Genomic DNA, 11,858 nt, shown 5'->3' with positions numbered 1-11,858 from the left:
TGAAGGCAGGAGGAGAAGGGAATGACAGAAGATGAGATGGTTGGATGGCATCACGTCTCAATGGACATGAGTTTAAGCAAGTTCTGGGAGATGATGAAGGACAGGGAAGCCTGGCGAGAAGCACTCCGTGGGGTCGTAAAGTGTTAGACTTGACTGAGTGACTGAACAACAACACGCTGATTTCTGTTATAATGGATTGGAGTTTCCTGCTTCTTTGCCTCCTGGTAATTTTACATTGGATGTCAAACATTATCAAATTTCCCTTGCATGCTTGATATTTTTCTATTCCTAAACTTATTCTTGAGCTTTATTCTGGAATCCTGTTAAGATGCTTGGAAACAGTTTGATCCTTTTGGGTCTTACTTTTTAAGATTGGCTCTGTAGGACCAGATCTTAGTGTAGGATGAACTTAATTAACTGAAATCGTCCATGTCTGAGAAGGCTGTAGCTGGAAACAAGGACTCTTTTTAAAAATTTTTTTATGAAAATTATTTATTTTGGGGTGTGTCACCTCTTGTTAACTCTGTGCAGGTTTTCTGTGCTTGAAGCCATCAGGGGCTACTCTCTAATTGCTGAACTCAGGCTTCTCATGCAGAGTCTTCTCTCGTTGAGGAGCAGGGACTCTGGATCAGGGTGAGCTCAGTAGATGTGGCACACCGGCTTAGTTGCACTGGGCATGTGGGATCTTCCTGGCCCAGGGATCGGACCCATGTGGCCCGCATTGGCAGGCAGATTGTTAACCACTGGGTCCGCCAGGGAAGCCAAAACAAGGAGTCCTATACAGTATGAGAGTGAGTTTATGTTTGTGTATGTGTTAGGAAGTGCTGTAATTTCATTATTTTACATGTAGCTGTCCAGTTTTCCCAGCACCATTTTTGTAGAAATTGATGAGCTGATTTCTTAAACAAATATTTTCTTTCTTTCTTTCGCCCCATCGGGCCTTATTTGGGGAATGTGGAAAATCATTGTGTCATGCGGGATCTTTTATTGCAGTGCACAGACACTCAAGTCGTGATGCCAAGGCTCAGTAGTTACCCCACTGCATGTAGGATCTTAGCTCCCTGACCAGAGATCGAAGTGATGTGCCCCTCATTGTGAGGCAGGTTCTTTCTTAAAAGATTCATTTGTTTGTTTATGTAATTTTGTCTGGGCTGGGTCTTTGCTGCTGCACACATGGGGTTTTTCTGGTTGTGGTGAGTGGGGGCTACGCTGTAGTTGTAGCAGATAAACTTCTCATTGGGGTGACTTCGCTTGTTGCAGAGCACAGGCTCTAGGCACTCTGGCTTCAGTAGTTGGCAGCTGTTGGGCTCTAGAGCATAGGCTCAGCCGTTGTGGTGCTTGGGCTTAGCGGCCTTTTAGCTTGTGGGATCTTACCAGAGCAGAGATCAAACCCATGTTCCCTGAATTGGCAGGTTGAGTGTCATCCACTGGACACCCAGAGTGGTCCCTGAGAAGCTGATACTGAAATTTATGTAAGAACAGAAGCCCAATGATGGCCCAAAGAATTGTGACTATACACAGATAAAAAGACTAAGACAGTCTAATTTCATAGCTTACTGTACATGTCCAGCACTGGAGCTGTGGATCCATGGGACAAGACTGACAATCCGGAAGCATTTCCAACTTTTAAGTTTAATCAGGTCCCACTTGTGTACTTTTGTCTTTATTTCTGTTACTCTAGGAAATGGGCCATAGTGGATCTTGGTTTGATTTATGTCCTAGAGTGTTCTGCCTGTGTTTTCCTCTAAGAGTTTTATAATAGTTTCTAGTCTTCCATTTAGGTCTGTAATCCATTTTGCATTTATCTTTATGTATGCTGTTTGGAAGTGTTCTAATTTCATTCTTTTACATGTAGCTGTCCAGTTTTCCCAACACCATTTATTGAACCAGCTGTCTTTGTTCCATTGTACATTCTTGCCTCCTTTGTCAAAAATAAGGTCCTGGGGCGGTCCTAAAATGATGGAGGAATAGGACTGGGAGACCACTTTCTCCCCCACCACAAATTCATCAAAAGATCATTTGAATGCTGAAGAACTTCCATGAAACAACTTCTGAACACTGGCGGAGAACACCAGGCTCCCAGAAAGGAATCCCATTCTCTTCAAAAGGAGGTAGGACAAAATATAACAGACAAAAAGAGAGGCAAAACAGTTAGGGACAGAGACAGTCCTAGGGAGGGATTCATGAAGGAGGAGAAGTTTCCAAACAGCTGGAAACCCTCTCACCTGCGAATCTGTGGGGAGTTTGGAATCTCAGAGGGCAACATAACTGGGAGAAAGAACAAAAATCCCCACAGAATAGGCGCCTAACCACAACTCCCAGTGGAAAAGTAGCCCAGATGCTTTTGTCTGCCACGAGCGAGCAGGAGCTGGATAGGGAGGTGTGGGTTCCATGCTTAGGGTAGGGACCAGGCCCGAATGCCCTGAGGACAATCTGCGGGAGCTATCATGAAATAGCAACCCCAACTGTGGGATAGCCACAGAGAAAAAAAGAGAGAGAGAGAACTTTCCAGCAAAAGGCTCTAACCAAAGGTACAGCCTGGCCCTGGCCACTCAGAGAACAAAGGACTGAGCGAATAACAAAGGAGAGCTGGCTGGCTGCGGGATGGCCCCTCGCCCGCCAGAGGCAGAGAGGCAGGCGTGTGACAGCCGTAGCCAGAAGGCGAGGGGCCATCTCAGCCGCAGAGATGGCATCCTCCACCAAACTGTGAGCAGGCTCCCAGTTGCTAACCATGTCTTCCTGGGATCCTGGACGGTTGACATCTGCCCGGAGGGTCACAGCCTGAGATCAGCTTCCTAGACAAGACATAGGCACACCTGAGATGGTGCCCTCCCAGTGCACCCGGGAAACCAAGCAGCCAGACCAGGGAGGTGATTAAGATGCACGGTCCACCTGGGACTGTGCGCTCGCCAAGCACCTGGCTGGCTGAGGTGCTCAGACCTGGGAAGGGCACAAAACTCACGCCCAGCCAAGTCTGTGCCCTTGTGCAGTACCCAAGAACCTGAACCTGAGCAGCTCAGCTCTGTGAGGTGCACGAAACACAGGGTCTGCTTTGGACAGTTCCCCTGCAGAGCAACTTGGAGCCTAAGCAGTGTAGACCGGGAAAGCACATGCCGTGGTGAGCTGGGGCTAACCCAGTGTGGTCCATACACTGTGAGCACTCCCCACACACGCCAGTGATGTTTGTTTGCTGTGTTCCTCCCTCCCCTCAACACAACTGAACAAATGAGCCTAAATAAGTGACCCCCCTGCCCCCTTGTGTGAGGTCAGAAATTAGACACTGAAGAGACTTGCAAACAAAGGAAGCCAAAATAAACAAAGAAGAGGGAACCACTCTGGAACTGACAGGAGCAACAAATTAAAACCCTGTAGTTAGCATTGACTAAGTATTGGAAGGGGCCTATAGACCTTGAGAAGAAGTATAAGCTGGAACAAGGAACTATCTGAAACTGAACTGACCCCACATTGCCCTCAACAGCTCCAGAGAAATTCCAAGATATATTTTTACTATTATCATTTTTTATAATAATAACACCCATAATTTATAGAATTTCTGCACTTGACATATTTTATATATTTGGAATCCACAAAAATAGCCTTACATCTTTGAATTGCTCTTATTTTTAAGTTCTTCATTACTCCTTTAATTTTCATTTTTGCAACCTACTATTACCTTACCAAAACAAGACCCTATTTTTAAAGCAAATTTCATATATATATCTTTTATAATATTTGTGATTGATTTTGTTTCATGTTTTTAATATTGTATTTTTGAGAGTCTAAATTCTACTCTAGATTTTTCATCTTTGATTTTTTGTATTTGTTATCAATTTTGTACCTTTAAGAATCTAATATTCAGTGTCCATTTCACTTAGGGGTGTGATTACTGGCTTGATTGCTCTCTCCTCTTTTGGCTCTCCCCTTTCTCCCCCAGGTCACCTCTATCTCCTCCCTCCACCTTCTCTTCTCTACTTAACTCTGTGAATCTCTCTGGGTGTTCCAGGCTGTGGAGAACACCTAGGGAACTGATTACTGGCTAGACTGGGCTCTCCCACTTTGACTCCCTTTCTTCTCCTCCTGGTCACCTCTATCTCCCTCCTCCCTCTTCTCTTCTCTGTGTAACTCTGTGAACCTCTCTGGGTGCTCCAGATAGTGGAGAGCACATGGGCAAAGAATATTAGGAAAAGCAAAGAAAGGAATAAATGTAGAAAAAAAATAATTTAAAAAAAATAAAATTTAAAAAATATAAAAGGAAAAATAAAGTAAAATTCCACAGAAGTCAAACAGCCCAATGTAGAGGCACAGGTTTATAACAACAATAAAAGCTGTTACTGAGGAAAACAAAACCAAAAACCACTTCAAAAGTTTAATTAGATTTCATAGTGTCAATAAAATAGACAACTACAACACAGGGTGAAAACAAAAAGGGAAAAAAATGAAAAAATATCCAAAAGAGTCTACAGAGCAAGTGAAAACACAAGAATAATGTTTTTCTTGAATCAATGCTCAGAGTCCTTTCCCTCACTGGGAATCACAATCCACCTCACCTCCCTAGGATGCCCTCCAAAACTGTGCTGATCTCTGGACCTGTTGTGGGGCCAGCTCAGATTCTACTCTGGCCCTACTGTTTGTTCTTGTGTGTTCTTGTGTGAATCCGTGTGTTCTTGCCTCCAATGTCCACAGCTATCAGAACCAGTGAGTTTTGTTTTGTGGGAGCTCTCAATGTTGTTTATATATTCCATAGACATAGAGTCTGCCTAGCTGATTGTGTGGATTTAATCTGCAGCTTGTACAGCTTACTGGAAGGTTTTAGGTCTTCTTGCTTAGACACACTGCCCCCGGCTTTCCATTATGCTTTTATTTTCACCTCTGCATGTGGAAACCAGTATTGCCCAATATGCTCCAGTATTCTTTCCTGGAGAAAACCCCTGACAGAGAAGCCTGACAGGCCACAGCCTACAGGGTCGCAAAGAGTTGGGCACGGCCAAAGTGACCCTGTGTGCATAGATGCAAGATTTTTTTGCCTGGGGCACCTCTGCCCCAGGGACAGTTAAGTGTGAAGGTGGTGCAGCTGCTTGGCTTGCGGGGACCGTGTCAGCACAAAGTGTGCAGGTACACAAACTGCCTCCACCCCAAGAGTTACGGACCTCAATTCATTTCAGTCGCTCAGTCATGTCTGACTATTTGTGACCCCATGGACAGCAGCATGCCAGGCTTCCCTGTCTATCACCAACTCCTGGAGCTTACTCAACTTCATGTCCATCGAGTCAATGATGCCATCCAACCATCTCATCCTCTTTCATTGCCTTCTCCTCCCGCCTTCAATCTTTTCCAGCATCAGGGACTTTTCCAATGAATTAGTTCTTCACATTAGGTGGCCAAGTACTGGAGATTCAGCTTCAGCATCAGTCCTTCCAGTGAATATTCAGGACTGATTTCCTTGAGGATTGGCTGGTTTGATCTCCTAGCAGGCCAAGGGACTCTCAAGAGTCTTCTCCAACACCACAGTTCAAAAACATTAATTCTTCGGCGCTAAGCTTTCCTTACGGTCCAACTCTCACATCCATACATGACTACTGGAAAAACCACAGCTTTGACTAGACAGACATTTGCTGGCAAAACAACGTCTCTGCTTTTTCATACACTCTCTGGGTTGGTCGTAACTTTTCTTCCAAGGAGCAAGCCTCTTTTAATTTCATGGGTGCAGTCACCATCTGCAGTGATTTTGAAGCCCCAAAACCTTAGGTCTCTCACTGTTTCCATTGCTTCTCCATGTATTTGCCAAGAAGTGATGGGACCAGATGCCGCAATCTTTGTTTTCTGAATGTTGAGTTTTAAGCCACCTTTTTCTTTTTTTTCTTTTTTTTTAAATTTTATTTTATTTTTAAACTTTACATAATTGTATTAGTTTTGCCAAGTATCAAAATGAATCCGCCACAGGTATACATGTGTTCCCCATCCTGAACCCTCCTCCCTCCTCCCTCCCCCTACCATCCCTCTGGGTCGTCCCAGTGCACTAGCCCCAAGCATCCAGTATCGTGCATCGCACCTGGACTGGCAACTCGTTTCATACATGATATTTTACATGTTTCAATGCCATTCTCCCAAATCTTCCCACCCTCTCCCTCTCCCACAGACTCCATAAGACTGTTCTATACATCAGTGTCTCTTTTGCTGTCTCGTACACGGGGTTATTGTTACCATCTTTCTAAATTCCATATATATGCGTTAGTATACTATATTGGTGTTTTTCTTTCTGGCTTACTTCACTCTGTATAATAGGCTCCAGTTTCATCCACCTCATTAGAACTGATTCAAATATATTCTTTTTAATGGCTGAGTAATACTCCATTGTGTATATGTACCATAGCTTTCTTATCCATTCATCTGCTGATGGACATCTAGGTTGCTTCCATGTCCTGGCTACTATAAACAGTGCTGCGATGAACATTGGGGTACACGTGTGTTTTTCCCTTCTCGTTTCCTCAGTGTGTATGCCCAGCAGTGGGACTGCTGGCTCATAAGGCAGTTCTATTTCCAGTTTTTTAAGGAATCTCCACACTGTTCTCCATAGTGGCTGTACTAGTGTTCAAATCTCCTCTTTCACTTTCATCAAGAGGCTCTTTAGTTCTTCTTCAGTTTCTGCCATAGGGGCGGGGACATCTACGTATCTGATGTTATTCATATTTCTCCCAGCAATCTTGATTGCAGCTTGTGCTTCATCCAGCCCAGCATTTTGTGTGATGTACACTGCATATAAGTTAAACAAGCAGGGTGACAATATACAGTCTTGATATACTGCTTTCCCTATTTGGAAACAGTCTGTTGTTCCATGTCCAGTTCCAACTGTTGCTTCTTGGCTGGCATATAGATTTCTAAGGGGACAGATCAGATGGTCTGATATTCCCATCTCTTGAAGAATTTTCCACAATTTGCTGTGACCACAGAGTCAAAGACTTTAGTGTAGTCAATAAAGCAGAAGTAGATGTTTTTCTGGAACTCTCTTGCTATTTAATTTCATACTGTTCATGGGGTTCTCAAGGCAAGAAAACTGAAGTGGTTTTCCATTCCCTTCTCCAGAATTCCCTTCTCCTTTCTCTAACAGAAGCAGAAGATATTAAGAAGAAGTGGCAAAAATACAGAGAAGACTTGTACAGAAAAGAGCTTCATGACCCAGATAATCACGATGCTCTGATCACTCACCTAGAGGCAGTCAACTGGGCCTTAGGAAGCATCACAACAAACAAAGCTAGTGGAGGTGATGGAATTCCAGTTGAGCTATTTCAAATCCTGAAAGATGATGCTGGGAAAGTGCCGCATTCAATATGCCAGCAAATTTGGAAAACTCAGCAGTGGCCACAGGACTGGAAAAGGTCAGTTTTCATTCCAATCCCAAAGAAAGGCAATGCCAAAGAATGCTCAAACTACCGCACAATTGCTCTCAACTCACACACTAGTAAAGTAATGTTCAAAATTCTGCAAACCAGGCTTCAGCATTACGTGAACCATGAACTTCCAGATGTTCAAGCTGGTTTTAGGAAAGGCAGAAGAACCAGAGATTAAATTGCCAACATCCACTGAATCATGAAAAAAGCAAGAGAGTTCCAGAAAAAACATCTATTTCTGCTTTATTGACTACACCAAAGCCTTTGACTGTGTGGATCACAATAAACTGTGGAAAATTCTGAAAGAGATGGGAATACCAGACCACCTGACCTGCCTCTTGAGAAACCTATGCAGGTCAGGAAGCAACAGTTAGAACTGGACATGGAACGACAGACTGGTTCCAAATAGGAAAAGGAGCACGTCAAGGCTGCATATTGTCACCCTGCTTATTTAACTTATATGCAGAGTACATCATGGGAAACGCTGGGCTGGAAGAAGCACAAGCTGGAATCGAGACTGCCGGGAGAAATATCAATAACCTCAGATATGCAGATGACACCACCCTTATGGCAAAAAGTGAAGAGGACCTAAAAAGCCTCTTGATGAAAGTCAAAGAGGAGAGTGAGAAAGTTGGCTTAAAGCTCAACATTCAGAAAACTAAGATCATGGCATCTGGTCCCATCACTTCATGGCAGATAGATGGGGAAACAGTGGAAACAGTGGCAGACTTTAGTTTTGGGGGGCTCCAAAATCACTGCAGATGGTGACTGCAGCCATGAAATTAAAAGACATTTACTCCTTGGAAGAAAAGTTATGACCAACCTAGATAGCATATTGAAAAGCAGAGATATTACTTTGCCAACAAAGGTCCATCTAGTCAAGGCTATGGTTTTTCCAGTGGTCATGTATGGATGTGAGAGTTGGACTGTGAAGAAAGATGAGCACTGAAGAATTGATGCTTTTGAACTGTGGTGTTGGAGAAGACTCTTGAGCGTCCCTTGGACTGCAAGGAGATCCAACCAGTCCATCCTAAAGGAGATCAGTTCTGGGTGTTCATTGGAAGGACTGATGCTGAAGCTGAAACTCCAGTACTTTGGCCACCTCATGCGAAGAGTTGACTCATTGGAAAAGACCCTTATGCTGGAAGGGATAGGGGGCAGGAGGAGAAGGGGACGACAGGGAATGAGATGGCTGGATGGCATCACCGACTCGATGGACATGAGTCTGAGTAAACTCTGGCAGTTGATGATGGACAGGGAGGCCTGGCGTGCTGTGACTCTTGGGGTCGCAAAGAGTCGGACATGACTGAGTGACTGAACTGAATTGAACTGAACTGAACTTGCTTTTTCAATGATCCAACAGATATTGGCAATTTGATCTCTGGTTCCTCTGCCTGTTCTAAATGTAGCTTGAACCTCTGGAAGTTCACATTTCACATACTCTTGAAGCCTGGGGACACAGTTTGTCCCCAGGAATGATGGTGGAAACACATCAATATCTGCTAAACTTACAACTGAAACTGTAACGTCTGCTCGTGGCTCCCCCTTTGCAGCACCCACAGGAAGACTGGGACAGAGAGCTCATTTGGTCACCTATAAGCAACTGCGAGGCTTTATTTTCCACTTGGTTTTCATACAGGATCCCTTAGCCCAGCTCTGCCCTGCTTTTTACTTAGAGAGGCTGGCCCGCTCTCCTCCCCTCCTGTTGATTTTATTGATTAATTTTTGCATATGTTGGGTCCTCTTCCTTCCTTCCTTCCTTCCTTCCTTCCAGGCTTTCTCTACTTGTAAGAAGGGGGGCTAAATTCTCATTGCTGTGCACAGGCTTCTCACTGTGGTCACTTTGCTTATTGCAGAACATGGGCTCTAGAGCACAGGCTCAGTAGGTATGGGGCATGGGCTCAGTTGCTCCGTGGCATGTTGAATCTTCCCAGACCAGGCATCAAAGCAATGTCCCTTGTATTGGCAGGTGTATTGCTGACCACTGAACCCCCAGGGAAGTCCTACACATGTATTATCTTGCTCTGCCCTGAACTGTAACCACTCTAACCTCTGCTTTCTCTTGGATTAAAAATATATGTGTATATGTGTGTGTGTGGGCTCAATCGTGTCTGACTCTTTGTGACCCAGGGAGTGGAACCCGCCAGGCTCCCTGTCCATGGGATTTTCCAGGCAAGAATATTGGAGTGAGTTCCCATTTCCTTCTCCAGGGGATCTTCCCCACCAAGGGGTTGAACCTGTGTCTGTTGTGTCTCCCGCCTTGGCAGTCTGATCCTTTACCACTAGCAGCACCTTTCTTTTGAAAGTCTGAAAGAAAGTGTGTGGCTTTATAAGCTGGACCACCTGAATCATTTCCCCTACAAGGAATTCACTGACACCAGTCACTCACGCCTGCAGCATGTCCCTTACAACTCCTTTCACATAGGTCCAGCTTAGCATCAGCAGCCTTTGACACAACCCCCTTGCATGTGTTTCAACCTAAATACCAGCTTTATTACTGGTGAAACTTATTGGGAAGAACGTGGCTTTGGCAGCTGTTGTTATTGTTCAGTCGCCCAGTGGTATCTGACTATTTGCAACCCCATGGACTGCAGCTTGCCAGGCCTCTCTTTCCCTCACTGTCCCCCAGAGTTTGCCCAAGTTCGTGTTCATTGCATCTCTGATGCCATCCAGCCATCTCATCCTCTGACATCCTCTTCTCCTTCTGCCCTCAGACTTTCCCAGCACCAGGGACTCTGCCAGTTCTGTCCTCCCTCTGCCACCCTCTCCTCTCTGGTGCGCTGCCTGCTAGCTCCAACAGCCTCTGCTCTGTGATTCCCCCTCGACACCCAGGGAGCTGGCTGGACATAGCCTGGGCAGTCTGTATAGACAGCAAGCTGGGGAAGCTGCACAGCTCATCTCTTAAGTGTCTCAGCTCCCAGAGATCACTGCTGATCCTCCCTGGCCTGATGCCCACTTTTATCACAGCCTGAGCTTCATATATTTTGGGCGCTTTTAAGAGGATCTTTGAAGCCAGTGGCAGGGCAGAGCCTTTGCTGTTCCTCCATATGTGTGAACAGAGTCTGCTGTGACAGAACCCGGAGAGCTCTGCCTCCATGCACTGGAGGGAGGCAGGTGTTGCTTCTGGGGATGGTGGCAATGGTCCTGGGCGTGACAGTGATGGAGTCTCTCACCCGCCAGCACCCAGCAGCACTAGTGGCTACAGTGATCCTTCCTTTCAAAATGTAAGCCAGATGTGTCTCCCCTGTTCACTTCCCTTCACTGGATTTATTCTCACTCAGAGTATAAGCCAGAGGTCCTTATAATGACCAGATAGGACCCACGTGCTCATCTGTGAACCCCCACTGCCTCTGTACCTCCTGTGCTGTGCTCACTCTTGCTCACTCCATGCCGACCACACTGGCCTCTTGGCTGCACCCTCAACATTTCTAGGTTTTCTGAGGAATTAGTGCTTTTGCATAGTCTGTTCTCCCTGCCTTGACTATGCTCTCAAATATAGCTCCTGGCCACATCCGCCATCTCCGAGTCTGCACAGGTCTCACCTTCTCCCCTGACTTCCTCCTGCATCCACCCTCCCCACAGCCTGGTGGGCAGTCAGTCTGCTTCATCCTGTTCTTTCCCACATTGCTCATCACTTTCTGTAATACACTATAATTTACAAATTTGTTTTACTTCCAGCCTCTTCCCAATAGAGATACTCGCTATTCTGACTTCTATCACCATAGAGTATGAAAATGAATTAAAAGTCATGTTGAAGACCAAAGTAAAGGAAATATTAAAATTTCAAGACAGATATGAAACAATTAGGTTGTGTTCTTTTCCGTGTAATAAACAGATGCTAAAACTTATTCAAATAAGTGGTTTTTACCATGAAACACAGACCATGAGAACACAGTGCAGGACAGAAGCCAAATGAAGGGACACATCCCATGGATTTGCCTCCCTTCCCCACTGAGGTCTCCCAGGAAGCAATGTCCGTGTGTGGTGCCAAGCGGGATCAGGTTCACAATCAGAATTGTGGAGTTCCAGTGACTGGAAGCCTTGATTGGATAGGCCACCCTGTCCCTTAGGCCTTCCTGCACCCCATCTGCCATCAGTGAGGTGCCCATGTGGTAGCGTCTGTCTCAGGTCTGCTCTCTCCCATCGGGACCCCTGCTCCAGCCTGCACAGTGCCACTCTGTCTCAGAAAATAAAAACTAATTAAAAAAAATGGCACAATTAAAATAAAGAAATGTTAATAAATGCACTTTAAGATCAAAGAAAATAAAGTAAAAGGTTGAAACTTAAGGAGGTGCCTGGTGGATTAAAGGGGCCAGAGCTCAAAGAGCCTGGGGCTCAGGTTAGGTTTCCTGGCCCTTGCTTCTTAGGTTAGCTTTGTGGGCCAAAATACCCTTCCTTAGATTGGGGGTTGGTCTGGAGTGTCAGGAAAAACCATTCACAGTAATCAGCCTGGTCTTTGACCAGGGTGAGGAA

This window comes from Bos indicus, chromosome X (genome assembly GCF_029378745.1).
Source record: "Bos indicus isolate NIAB-ARS_2022 breed Sahiwal x Tharparkar chromosome X, NIAB-ARS_B.indTharparkar_mat_pri_1.0, whole genome shotgun sequence".
Taxonomy (NCBI): domain Eukaryota; kingdom Metazoa; phylum Chordata; class Mammalia; order Artiodactyla; family Bovidae; genus Bos; species Bos indicus.
The sequence above is the reverse complement of the archived record's forward strand: the minus strand, read 5'-3'. Positions refer to the sequence as shown.